A 15092-nucleotide genomic window follows, 5' to 3' on the forward strand; every position below is an offset into this window, starting at 1 on the left:
CAGGCAGCACACAAGGCATAAAATGTAGAGAATGGTAGCGATGTCCTTATTTTACATGGCACTGTTACATATAGTATCAAGGTAGCATTTTGTACAATTTTGAGTAATCAGTCAATTCTCTACCAAAAAAAAAAAAAAAAAAGCTGAAGTTGGCAAATTGTTCCCCTAAGAATCCCGTATATGCCTTGAAAATCTCCTTGACAGTTACAACAAGATTCACACCGTGGGAGGAAGCAATCTTTTCTTGTTTGTCTATCACACTCATTTTCTCAGATGTGAGTTAATCTGTTCTTTCCCATATTCATACTCATTCTCTTCCCATTGCTAATGAAATGTGAGGATTCTGTGACTATTTGCTAGATCCTCATCTTTCTGAACACATTCTGGACAATTGCATCCAGAACGTTAGCATTACATGTATGATAATGAACTTCTAAAGTTTCACATCTCTGCCCTATATTCGTGGAAACACATTTGCACTCTTTGATGTTGTCATTGACTGTCCCCTCAGGAAGTCAAACACAAAATGTTAAAGCATAATTCTCATAAGCATTCTCCAATTATTTTTTATTGAGAAAAGTGCAAAATTCATCCTATTTGCAAGGACAGTAAACCAGAACCACTGGCACATTTTACTAGTATCTTGCTCTTCTATGGCTAGTGAATGACAACATCCTATTATTTTTGCTTGTATTTCCAAGCATGTATTTATATAATACTTACATATACTTGGAAGTATATATATTTCATATAGTATGGAAGGGGAAAGAATCCAGGAAGCTCTGAGTAAAGGAGGGGTGAGTTTTACAACAAAGTTGTACCATCAGGCAGATTACTGCCACTTTGGACTCGGTTCTTGCTAAGGAATCCAACATAGATCACAATATACATCTCCAAGTTGTTCCTCCTTTCAAAAGAAGAATTTGTATGCTTTCTTATGAACTTCCTTCCGTCTGAGGATTTGTTCCAGGCACATTAATTCTGTCGCTCATTCAACCTGCTGCACAAATGGTTATAAAATTGTCTATTGTCAAGAAAACACATTATATTCTGAGGCAGATACACAGTGTTCCCTCACCATGTGTTGAACTTGATATAGTTCAACTGCCTGGATTAAGGCAGGACATCAAAAGCATTCCCTAATTTATCTATTTCATGTTTTTCATCTTTTCATTTCCACTCGTTTCCAAAACACGTATCCCCTCCTTAACCATTTTTGTTATTATGCTATATTCCAACTGTTTAAAATTCTTTCTAAAGTGCATTTGCTCCCAGAGAAAAGCACTGAATTATTCACATGAAACAGAATATTACCCAATTTGATTCCTGTTGCTTCACTATTATTCTGTTACACTATTCCCTATGATTTTTATGTTCTAGTCCTATGGATCTCTTTTAATATAATGCCACATTATATATTATACACCTCTCTGTCCACTGACCAAACCAAAGGGCATATTTTCTGATTTTACACACACACATCTTCTTTGTCGATATTTTTTCACAATGCAGCTCCTATTTACTTATTTTCTCTCCAGTATTTAAAACACTGGGAATTAGAATACATTCTTTAGCTTTAAGATAGTTCTAGACATGTAACTGCTGCTTAAACAGTGTTAATTACTTTGTTCATTTCCTTCCTATTAATCTAATGAATATTTCTGTGGGATTATTCTCTCATCTAGATGTTTTATCAGATAATTTTTTCCATTATGCAATGAGTCACTATAATTACATAATATAATAATAGATGATTATTGTATTGATTAAATGTTTCAATTATTGCAAATGGACTTGATTCAGTTTTAGAGTTCTCTAATACTGCATATTTGAAAAATAAGAAATATTAATTATGTATATTTCATAGTATTATTTATTGTAAGGAGAAAATTATGGTTTTTATTTGCTTACTGCCTGGTTAACGGGTAGCTATCTGTTAAGGTTGGCTATCCTCATTGTCATAACCACCATTGGCTGCATAATTTTATTTCACTTTTTTTCTGTCTTAACACAAACATATGGTTGTATTTTTCATTCTATCCAATACTTCAACCAAGACTCAAATACAAAACAAAAACATCTCCTTGCAGCAGTATTATACACATCATTGTGTGGAAATAAATGGCCAAGAATTTTTAGTCTCTTAACAACTGTAAAATGAAAACCATTGTGTATCACAAAGTGGCATGATATTACCTGGTTTAAAAGCATTGTAACTAGCAAAACAAAAGCTAAATAATGACTTTAATTGCATGTTAAGGAGCATAATAGAGAGCAGAAATGTCTTGATCGTACAAACAGAAATTTCATAGAAATATATGAATCTAATTACAACTTGAAAGAAAACAAAATTGACACAATGTCAGAAAGCATCTTGGATTCAGTGTAAACTTGTTTATACAATTAAGGAAATAACCACTGATGCATTACAGCGAATAATATTTGTTCCTCACTTTGAGGTTTTATTATTTTTCTTTCTATGAATATGTGAACCTAACTATGTCAGCTCAATCAAGCCAAAATTCAGTGAGGATAACAGGATAATTTTGCTCTTTATTTCATTTCAGAATGGCAAATGCATGTTTTCAGCAACACTTTATTAACATAAATATTTTGGCCTTTTGTTATTGATGACGTTTAATTATGTTTTAGTGTTCAGTATGGAGTTTACAAGCCACAATACTTTGAAAGAAAGAAAATTCTGAACTAGCTTATTTCCATTGTTTCAATCCAAATTTTAGAAAGCATATTTAAAAAAAAACTCTTTAACATCAGTGCAAATATCATATATTTTTACTTTTTGTTTATACACTTTTTCAACACATTTTGTTCACTGAATAAAATACGTCTAACCACATATGCTTGTTGTTGACTAAACTAAGGTATTATATTAAGAAATTCACTATAGGAATATTTCATGTCATTTAAACATTATTTTCCAAAATAACATGGTGTTATATTGACTAAATATTGTTCCATATTTTAATTCTTAATTGGTATCAAAAATGAATACTTAGTTAACACACAGATACAATGCTTTGTGCAAAATTTATAACATTGGTAATTATAGTCAGTGAATAAAATAACCTTTAAACAATGAAAATACAACCATTGATTATTGCAGTAATCATATAATAATAATTACTTCATAAAATTTAGATGTGTCTACGGTTGATACCATACATTTAAACCAAAATAATGTTGATTATTTAAAGAGAATATGAATTTCAGATCTTTTGTACATGGCACTTAGTAATTATTTTCATATAATACAAACCAAGACTTTTATTTTTTTCAGGTAACAGTGTTTTTCAGTGTGATTTTTATATTCTGATTTAAGCATTAGTACTTGGATCTATGCTTCTGTGAACTACTGCTTAATGGTTTTGTATGTGTTCAGGTTACTTCTGCTATCCCCCCCAGAGAACAGCATCATTTCTCATTCCAATGAACTGTGTAACCTGCTCTTAAACTATCAAAATTCCTATGTAATGATGCATTTATAATATTGCACCATTTAATAATATTGTTTCTAATTATATTGCCAAACAATATTTCTTCTGAAGTATGTAATTCTCTTATGGCATTTACAGTATTAACCATGCATTTAATTATTAGATAATTACCTTCAATATTCGTATGGTTGAACTTTGATTCTATTATGTGATGTATAATTGGTGCCATTAGATCGTTTCCCAAAGGTTTACTACTCAGACTCATATGGTGTTTCAATGTCATATTATTTTGCAAAGCAACCTGTTTTATAATGTAGTGTTCAACTCTAAGCTTGATTCTAAAACAGTGAGTAATGGCAACACTCTATTACTATGCTTTGGTAAACTCTACCTGCCCATTTTTAAGATGAATAACTAGATTTTCATCAATATTATATATCATTAATTCTTACTTATAGTCATGCATATTTAACTTTAATAATTTCACAAGATATTAAAACTTTTATATCCTTGTATTTCTTAAAGTTACTGGGGTAAAATTTTTTTTAATAAAACCAATTATTTTAAGATAATAATTGTTTCATTATGAGCAAATATTTTGCAGTGTTTCTGAGTCCAATAATTTGTATTCAAGATATTTACCTGTTTGTAATGAATTATTCAAATATGATTTGAATGCTAGAAAATTTGGTGAAGATCATCTACTTATTGTTTTTAACACTGTTTTAACAGTGTTAAAATTATGCTTCTCATAAAAACATATATATATAAATTAAAATGTTAATTTAGAATGTCCTTTCCAATTACTGCATAATGTAAATTGATTGTTTTTTACCACTAATAAAACTGTTTTGTGTTACTATAACATGTGCGACACAGGCACTTTAAATATAGTGCATATCAAACAGATGGAATCAGTAAATTATTTACAAAAAAGGAATGTCAGTTGAATAAATCAAAGGAAATCAGATTATTACAAAATGAAAATAGATTAATATAATATTGGGTAAAGTAGCATAAAACTGAAATATTTATCCCAGAATAAAAGTTTGCATATAAATGTCATAAAGACAGGTCTAACTATATTGAAAATTTTAATAACACACAATCATTTAAAAGAACAATAAGATGGTGTTATCGCATCTAACCGAAGTGTAACTGCTCCAAAGAAATTAAAATCTATGAAACTTTGACTTATTTTATAAGATAAATTTTAGAATATAGGAATACATTTTGCTAATCTTAATTTATTAATGTGTGCATTACTGAAAACTACCAAGAGTGTTAGATTTAAAAATCGACTTGAAAATTATATTCTTTTCAATTCTCACTGGAAAGCAAGTTTTTAATAGTCTATTTTATATTTACACATATACATGTGAGTATATTATATATGTATGTACAATTATTTATTTACATATTTATTTGGAAGGCAGAATGCCAGAGAGTGATTTGCCACAATGGCAGGGTTTCATGCCTAGGCTGAGACAGAGGGTACATGGCAAGAAAGGGGGCAGCAGTCTAGGGAAACAGCTCGGAATGTTCCTTTTTGCAATGACATTCTCTTAGAGAAATAACCCACTTATATCAGACACTCTGTTTTCTCAAGAGACTTTAATTAATTCATGAAGGTAGCAGTTCCATGACCCAATTATCTCACAGCAGGTCCAACTTCTCAAAGGTTCTACTGTCTCAACATTACCACACTGGGGACTAGATAAGCATATGTTTACTGGGGGCAAATCATATCAAAACCATTGTGGGTGGCAAAATGTGATTTTTAAAATAGTCAATTAGATCTTAGAAATGTTGCTACTTTTTATTTCCCATTCAACCTGCTTCTGAAAGCCAAGATCTTGGTAGCAGTGTTAAATCACAATAGCAAACAACAACAACAAAAAGGATTTGAGTATAAAGCAAGGAGATAATTTAATCCACATACAAATGACAATGGAGCAGATCTGTGACCTCAAAAAATACAGTTCAATTCAGTGAAGGAGTGCTAAAGGGAGACTGGGTGCTGGGGGCATGACCACTGACAAGCCAGCTGTGGATAATTTCAAGCTGGAAGTAGTTGTCAGTCTAATAACAATCTTGGAAGTCAACACACTTCCTTGAGAAACTTGCTTGTGCACAATCAAACGGCTATTGAATATCATTAAGCTGGAATGTGAAAGAGGTGAAGTATTTTTTAAGAAAATTTTGCGTTTCTTAAACAAGATGAAGGCCTTTTGGTGGAGGGCCTGTGGTATTTGTGTCCTTGGTTCTGTTAATCCCCTTTACATCCATGTAATAAATTCACCACTCTGGTCATTCCAGATTACTTGGCTTTCACAAGGCAAGCTTCTGCAATTCACAAGCAAGCATTATTTTTTCTCTTTGAACAGACTTTCTGGTAAATCACAAGATCAATAGTTAACCTTTATTTTTAAGATAATCGAGGCAAGCCTCTGCCTCTGATTTTGGCATTGTACATGAGCACCGATTCAAGATCCCACTACACCACTTCTAAACAAGCTTCCTGCCAATGAGCCTAGAAAAGCAGTGAAAGATGGCCCAAGTACTGAGAACTGGAAGAAACTGTGGGCTCCTCACATCGGCCTGGCTCTTCCCTACCCATTACGGTAACGGGGGGAGTGAACAAATGGATAAAAGATTTCTTCCTCTTTCTGCCTCTTTTCATTCTGTAACTCTGCCTTTCAAGTAAATTTAAAAAAAAAAATCATTCAAAAAGATATGTGTTCAGTATAGCTAAAAACTCTATCATAAATACAGTGTTAAAATAAGTTATGTGCAAATAAATCATGTATATCATTGAACTAATATCAAATGTTGTGGAAATTTTTGTTAGGATATGACAAGCAAAGTTACTATTTAAAAGACATTGATTTGACTTATGACTGTTGATGAAGAATTATATTATTGTAATAACATGGGAGAAATCAGTGTGAGGAGGAGGGGGCCAAGAATATTCCAGAGCCTATGGAGCTATATCATAACATAACAATAACAATAGAACAATAATAATAATAAAATACTGAAAAAAAAAGACATTTATTTGAAAGGCAGAGCATCAGTAAACAACCAAGAGAGATTTCTTCTGCTGTTTTACTTCCCAAATGACCTCAACTGCTGGTCCAGGTGAGGCCAATTTTAGAAGTCAGGAATTCTATCCTGATTTTCTATGGATGATAGTGACCCACACACTTGGGCTGTCATCTATTGTTCTCACAGGTGCATTACTAGGAAGCTTCATCAGAGGCAGAGCAGTTGTGCTCTAACTTGCATTTTCATATGGGATGGTGAGACTACAAGTGGGCACTTTCCCAACTGTGCCACAATGCTTGCTCCTCATAGAAAAATTCCTCAGATCTTTCAGACAGCATGCATGTGGTGAACTACCTACAAACACAGCTATGCAGTAAGAGTTACATCATAATAGAACCAAAATCATACACAGATCTTGCTTAAAATATAACATTTCAGAAATTACAATTTTAAACATCAATTAGCCCTATGTTACAGAAACTTACGTGCAGTGTCAAAATACATGTCAAAAATATTTGAATGTATAAATGATGTAAGATCTAATATGCTGAGATAGTTATACAAGTTCAGGAGCAGTTGAATTAAGCATCCATATTTTCGCCTTTCCAATATCATGGGAGTGTTAATTGTTAATTTTTTTTTTATTTGAAAGCCAGATTTACAAACAGAAGGAGAGACAAAGACAGAGTGAAAAAGATCTTCTATCCACCAATTCTTTCCTCTATTGGTCTCAATGAAGCCAATTGGAAGTCAGGGGCAGTTAACTTCTGAGTCAGCCACAATGGGACAGTATCTCAATGACTTGGGCCAATTTGTGTTGCTTTCAAAGGCTATAAGCAGGGAGCTGGATCAGAAGCGGAGTAGCTGGAATGCAAATCAGCACCAATATGGGATGCTAGTGCCATGAGCAGAGGATTAGCCACAGCACCCATCCCAAGAATGTTAATTGTATAAAACCAGAAAACAAATGTCCCCTCTCCTTTTCCTTATTTTATTTCTGAATTTATTTCCTGGTATTCAAATGCTAACACAGTTATTGCTATGAAACTATTTTGTTTTTGTTGTTTTTTTCTTTAAAAGATTTATGTTATTTTTACTGGAAAGGCAGGTTTATGGAGAGAAGGATTCAGAAAGATCTGTTGGTTCATTCCGCAACTGGCCACGACATCTGGAGCTGAGCTGGGTTGATACAAAGCCAGGAACCAGGAGATTGTTCCAGATCTCCCACGTGAGTGCAGGGTTGCAAGGCTTTAAGCCATTCTCTGCTACATTCCCAGGCCACAAGCAGGGAGCTGACAGAAGTGAAGCAGCTGGGACATGAACTGGCGCTCATATGGGATCCTGACACTTGCAAGGGGAGGATGTACTGTTTGAGTCATTGCACCAGGCTCCCTTTATAAAGCTAGTTTGAGGATGTGATCAAAATTTTCACCTTGTGACTTTTTTTTAGCAAATGGGATTATTTCAAACGGATTGACTCAATGATTGTAAGATTTTATTTTGAACATTCCCTAAGAAAGCAATTCCATTTATGGACTCTGGCTTCAGCTCCTATCAGATAATTCTAGAATGCTCTGCCTGCTGTTTTTCATATAAATTTCTTTTCTGTATAGTTGTCTATTTTTCTCTTTTGGAACCTAAACTGATAAATACTTTCCAAGTGTATTATGACGTCAAATAAAACTCTCATAGATATGAAAATGTTATGTGGATAACCCCTGATGTTTTAAGTGTCCCCCAAACTACTAACTATAAAGAAGCAACCAAACAGACAAAATCTGTTGGGAAAAATAATATACCATGCAGCAAATGAAACTTACCAGCCCCAATAGTTAATTAGGGACTTTATGGAAAAAATGTGATATACATATGCTCTTAGGTATTTAAGGAAAGAATACTTAGTAAGTGTTCTATGTATATATGTTTAATCCTACATTTATTTTCATTTTGAATTGTGAATAATGCATTGTTACATACACGTGTAGTATGTGAAATGTTTTAACAAAGATTAGAGCCAATAACTGGAAGTTGGTAACATACACACTCTCGAGGGTAATGAAACGCTTTTGAGGTCCTATCACTAGGGATTCAATCATTTCTGGAAATTGCTTCAATAAGAAGAACTATAGTCTTAGCATCTCATTATTGAAGTACTCAACATGAATAATTTGTCAAACACTTATATCCTGGGTATGTTGAAACCTATGTAATTATGAGGTCATAACTATAAAGATTGTACTTTAAAAGTATTACAAAAGAGTAATAACGGAAAATAATTGCTAATGAAAACTGTGTGGTCTATAAATAGCTTCACTTTTTTTTCACTGTGTTGTAGCTAGTAGTTGCTAAACTTGTTTAAATTAGCAAAATGCAATTTAAAAAAAAAGTCTATTCTATTTCAATACTCTCCAAGATAATAGACAGCCAGAAAAATAATAAAAAGTATGAAAGAACATAAGATTAAACATTTAATTTGAAATGAAACATAAATGATACATTCATTTCTGTGACTGAAAATTAGCATATTCCCCTTTATTTCTGTTACATAATTCTTACAAGGAATGAAGATAAGGATATAGAATATTTGCATGCTTAACAGTAACAGAAGAAACTGCATATATGTATTACTTTTATAAATTATTTTTATAAAAAGTTTTTTCCTAGAATATATTATGGTATGCATGCTTAAAATGTAAAAGGTAAATGTTTAAGAAGACATATGTTTACTGTGACTGTACAGCTAACAGACTATCCAGAGTAAAAATCCCATGCTTCTATACTTACATGTATAACCTCCATGTGTCATTTAAAATTTTAAAACAATGAAAAACAGTTGAAATCAACTTCATAATGTTTTTAGAACAATCCTTTCAAAGAACGAGTATCACATCTTATTGATAAATTTACTAGCAGACTATACAAATATTTTTGTCCATAATTTTAGAGAGCAGACCATGCAAGGAGAAAAATAGATATTACAAATATGCTAGAAAGTATAAGTTACTCATTGTTACCAGGAAATTATTTGGCAGCAAATGACTGATTTTTATATTTTGTCCAAACTATAGCATTGCCATAAATATGAAAAAATCTTATTTGTCCAGCATTAAGTGTGATTCATTTATAATGAATTAAGTTTTGGATTAGTTACCTTTGCTTATTAAAAACTGTTCTCAAAAATTGCCACCTATATTTTTACCTGTATTTTAATACCAAATAATTTAGATTTGAATAAGAATGATGGTTTCAGATTTTATTATATTTGTTATATTCAGTTATATTTTGTGAGATAATCCAGTCCCCAAAAGACAAATATCATGTTTATATATTATATTACTACTTTATATGTAACTATATAAAAGTTCTCTTTATGTATATACACACATATATACTGTGGTGGTAAATATGAAGCTCTAAAAAATTGTATAGTGTTAAAAGGGTGAGTTGTGTTAACTATTACTTAGCTGAAAAGAGAAGCTTCGATTTTTATAGATTTTTCTGAGCTCCACTCTCAAATGATAAACAAGGTCTTTCCAAAGTTGTACCTCTAATAGGTGTCATTGAGTATATGATGATAGTTGATTAATGTAAGGTACAGTTTTATCTATAATTAGAAAATCTTCACCTAAGATTTATGCTTTTTCTAACTTCCTAGAATCATTATTTCTTTACATATTTTCATTTTCTCCCAAACTATGTGCTCTATTGTACAATATCCTGAAGGCTTGAGATGGAATCATTTGAGAAAACCAGTATTTAATGGAAGAAAAGGTTTAATCCCATAAACTGAAGCCTAGGTGATAGGAAGGAACAGTGAATACCTTACTGGTATGTGAACTGTGAATTTAAGGGACTAAATTTATGGAATCTGGTTGGACAGCTAGATTCCCAGGTTCTTCTAGAGAAATAGAAGATCCAGTTTAGACAGGCTCCCTTTTGAATAATAGCTTACATATTAAAGTAAACTTAATTATATGAAATGAATATTTAAGAAGCCCTACTCTGAATTACATTCATTTTAAGCTTATTTGAATTCTGAATACAACTTTGCCTTTGTGCTCCATCAATCAACTCTATAATTTTATCATATACATTTCTTTTCATTTAAGTTTGTACTTGTCTTTTTGTGAATCACAAACAAAATTAGATGATAAATTCTTTTCCTGCTTATTATTTTTTGGTTATTTAAGCTTTCATTACTTGTAATCAGAGAATCTTATTCATACAATTGCCGAAACAAATTTTCCTTTAACACTAAGGCAAAGACATTTAAGTCTGGATGCAGTTACTGTAAATATCAGTGATGATGACAGATGTTATAAATTTGGTTTGATTTGCAAATGTCTGTAAGATCAATTTTATTCTTTTACTCTCTACTTCGCCATACATGTTAATGCAGATTATCTAAAACTAGTTGGGTTTCATATTTCTGAAGGACACAGCAAACTTAATGCAAAATTTTTGTTGAAATTGCATTTTTTGCAGACCTGATAGCCACAATATACACATTCTTGTCATGTAAATCAGTAGGCATAAAGGTTATTGCTGTAAGAGAAAACTAACTACTAACTCTTGAAATAAAATGGAATGAGCAATAAATGACTTAGGAAGCTTTATGAATAGGATTAAAAGACATCCATGCTCTCATAAAGAAAATGAAGTACTTTTGAGTACATTGAATTACTGTTCAAGAATTAAAGCGGAACAAAATCTGAGATGTACTGCAAGGCAATACTACAATGGAAGTGCTCTACTTTTGCATAACAAAGCAGTCAAAGTTTTCCAAAAAGACTTCTTGTTACTGAAAAAAAAAGTAAGGTGAACTAAATTTTATAATTCCATTTAATGAATATTTCTAAATAATTTCTGATTTTCATAAGTTTATGTCTTCTTTAAAATATATATTGATTTGTGTTAAAGATAGCGTCACAGAAGAAGAGAAAAGGAGAGACACGGATATTCCATCCATTGATTCATGCTCCAAATGGAGCAACAGCCAGGTACAGGAGCCTCATCTGTGTTTCCCATACCTGCACACATGCATAGTCTCCATTCTCCCACCCCCGCCACCAGGGGAGAGCGCCAACGCAGTCCCCCACTACCACAAATTATGCAGTCGAGTTTCCCTCACTTGGGGAAATCGCAGGGGTCAGCACATCCGGAGTGCAATGGATAAGCCTCGCCCTGGAAAACCACCTTCATGATCATGGTATCTCCACTGCCAGGTAAAAATTTATTGCTTTTTTTTTTAGATGCACATTTTCTATTGAGCTTTTGAAGACTTCTCACATTTAACAGTAACAACCCACAACTGCGATGGGAGAAAACTGAACAGTGTGACAATAAGGAAGTAACTTGAGTTTATAGGGGAAAAATGTGAACAGAATCATAAATGGGAAAAAAGTTCTTAGGACCTGAAGGCTTGTTTCTTTCTCAGATTCATAGTATGAAGCATAATGTTCAATGTGATGATTGTTGTAGGTGTGATTTCTTTAAAGTAATTTTTGTAAGTGTAGAACCCTCACAGATGGGACTGGTGCTCATATAAAGAATTCTGAAAAAGTTGGTTTTCTCTTTCTACCTTTTGAGGACACAGTTGGACTGAAAATAGGAAGTAGGCTCTAGTCAGATACTGAATCTTTTAGTGCCCTGCTTTTAAATATACCAGACCTCATAACTACGAGACGACAAGTGTTTTGAGTCATTCCAACCTTAATGTATTTTGTGATAAGAGCCTCAATTGAATCACATAAAAAGTAATAGAAATATTTGATCTCTTCTCTTACATTTAAAAAAAACATTTATTTATTTTGAAAGCCAGAGTCACAGAGGGAATGAAAAGGAAACAGAGATGAAGTAGCAGAGAGAAAGTAAGAGGGAGTGAGAGGGAGAGAATGAGTGAGAGAAGTGAGAGAGAAGCAAGGAGAAACAGATCTTTCACCACTTGGTTTGTTACCAACATGACCACATTGGCCAGGGCCTGGCCAGGATGAAGTCAGGAGGTAGAAATTTCAACTGGGTATCCCACTTGGATGGCAGAAGCCTAAAGACTTGAACCACCTTCCACTGATTTCCCAAACACATTAGCAGGGAACCAGATTAAAGTTTAGCTGTTGGGACACCAAGTGGCACCTGTTTGGGATGCTACCTTTGAAGGCAGTGGCAGTTTAACCTGATATGCCACAATGCTGGCCTCCCTATTCCATTTTTAAAAGACATCAGAATATATAAAATATAACTATAGTAAGGTGCTATTTTATTGTTAACATATGCGAGGTTACTGTGTATGATGATAGTACTATAAGAAAATGATTAAAAGAATAGAGCTATATAGGAAAAAATATAGCTAATGGAATTAAGGTACAATGTCTTAGATCAATTATGTAAGATGTAAATCATGTTTCAAATTTGCAAAATGAAAATTCAATTTTAAAACTCCAAAAAATTAAAATGTTATAATAGAATATATGTACTAAAAGAAAATGCGATAAAGCCTGGCACGGTAGCCTAGTGGCTAAAGTCCTCACCTTGAATGCCTCAGGATCCCATATGGGTGCTGGTTCATATTCTGGCTGCTTCTCTTCCCATCCAGCTTCCTGCTTGTGGCCTGGGAAAGCAGTCGAGGATGGCCGAAAGTCATGACACCCTGCACCCATGTGGAATATCCGGAAGAAGCTCCTAGCATCTGGATTCAGATCACTTCAGCTCTAGCCATTGTGGCCACTTATGGAGTGAGCCAGTGAATGAAAGATCTTTCGTTCTCTGCTTTCCTCTGCAAATCTGACTTTCCAATAAAAAATAAATAATTTATTCAAAATGCAATACTGGGAGAACAAAGACAAAAAACAGCATATGATTTTAAAAAGTGAAAATGCAGAGGTTAATACCATCATGTTAATATTTATATTGAAAGTAAATAGGGGCCTGGCGGCCTGGCCTAGTGGCTAAAGTCCTCGCATTAAACACGCCAGGATCCCATATGGGCGCCGGTTCTAATCCCAGCAACCCTGCTTCCCATCCAGCTCCCTGCTTGTGGCCTGGGAAAGCAGTCAAGGATGGCCCAAAACTTTGGGACCCTGCACCCATGTGGGAGACCCATAAGAAGTTCCTGGCTCCTGGTTTCGGATTGGTGCAATACCAGCCTTTGTGGTCACTTGGGGAGTGAATCATTGGACGGAAGATCTTCTTCTCCTCTCTGTATATCTGACTTTCCAATAAGTAAAAAAATCTTAAAAAAAAAAAGAAAGTAAATAGATAAAAAATCTCTAAGAAAGGTAAATTTTATCTATGATAAAATGTATATCCAAATTTGTACTGTGTATTAGACAAACAAATTAAAACTACAATAATGCATGAGCACAAGCAACAAGAATTAATCATGTATCAATTTTAGTCCCATTTAGTTCTATTTATGAAATATTTTGCATGCATTTATTTTCATTAACATCTCATTTTACTAAAGGCATAGTGGTAGTACTTTGGTAGGTAATCTTTGTGAAACAGATTTCTTTCTTATTGAATTTATACCATACACAAAGCATGATGTTTCTTTTCAGTTTTCCTCCACTCCCTTGCCCAATTCTTTGTAAACAGAGCCCAGAACAAACTGTACAGTAGCATTCCATTTATTTTTATATTTGCTAAAGTGCCTTGCACATAAGATGGGGAGAGTACTCAAATTTATATTGAATTGATGATTTGTGTGTATGACAGTGAAAAGGCAGATTTGTCAGAGGAATATAAAATGGAGGGCTTTCTTTTGCTAACATCATGCCATGACAAAGAGTGGTATAAAATGGTGACAATCCATGTTTTCATAATAACTTATTCATTCCAAAGCACTTAAAAGTGCCACAATTCTATATCAAAATAAAATTTGTGGGAAAAATACCACTGCAACAATGATGATTTAAAAATTTAAATTTAAGTTGATCAAATTACAAAAAAAATCAAAGAGACGGAAACCTAGTAAAGCTTATAATGCAGCTTCATGTACAACTTTGAAAATATATAAGGAATATAGCCATTTCTCATTTGTTCAAACTTTTGTGTAAGATTTTCTCAATGCCAAGAGAGTTAATGAAGTTTTACACTGATAAATTAAAGAAATGGCATGGCCATAAAATTATCCTTTTAAAGATAAATTCTTTCAGTGTTTAATTATATTTCTGTTCCTTAATTCTGCTGATATTAAAGGGACATCCATTTTAAATGTAATCATTTGATAAAATTAGAAATAGGTATTAATATACTTCTATTTTCTTATGCATTTTAGAAATGTTCATCATTAACATGTCCTTCACGGAAAAGATTGAAACTGCACTTCAGAACACAATTCATGACAGCTCTATAAGGTATAATAAAACATCAGTATGTTTACTCATTTCTCTGTAATCCTCTGATGCTTTTGCAAAATAAGAAGTATCTTTATTTAGATTTCTACTTTCCTTTGAAAATATTTAGTTCTTGGGGCTGATGCCATGGAGAAGCAGGCTGATCCTCTGCCCTGTTGCTGGCATCCCACATGGGTACTGATTCACGTCCCAGCTGCTCAGTCTCAATCTAGGTCCTGCTTGTGGCCTGGGAAAG

At 33.1% G+C, this 15092-nt stretch overlaps 1 non-coding gene across 1 annotated transcript; it reads right to left on the minus strand.

The window, feature by feature from the left end:
- Positions 1-11573: 11573 nt before the first annotated feature.
- Positions 11574-11736, minus strand: LOC121146922. Its single transcript, XR_005882294.1, has one exon. It is a non-coding gene; the product is annotated as a U1 spliceosomal RNA (small nuclear RNA).
- Positions 11737-15092: the final 3356 nt, after the last annotated feature.

The sequence above is a fragment of the Ochotona curzoniae genome, unplaced genomic scaffold (assembly GCF_017591425.1).
Source record: "Ochotona curzoniae isolate NIBS_2020 unplaced genomic scaffold, NIBS_Ocur_1.0 scaffold_4505, whole genome shotgun sequence".
Taxonomy (NCBI): Eukaryota; Metazoa; Chordata; class Mammalia; order Lagomorpha; family Ochotonidae; genus Ochotona; species Ochotona curzoniae.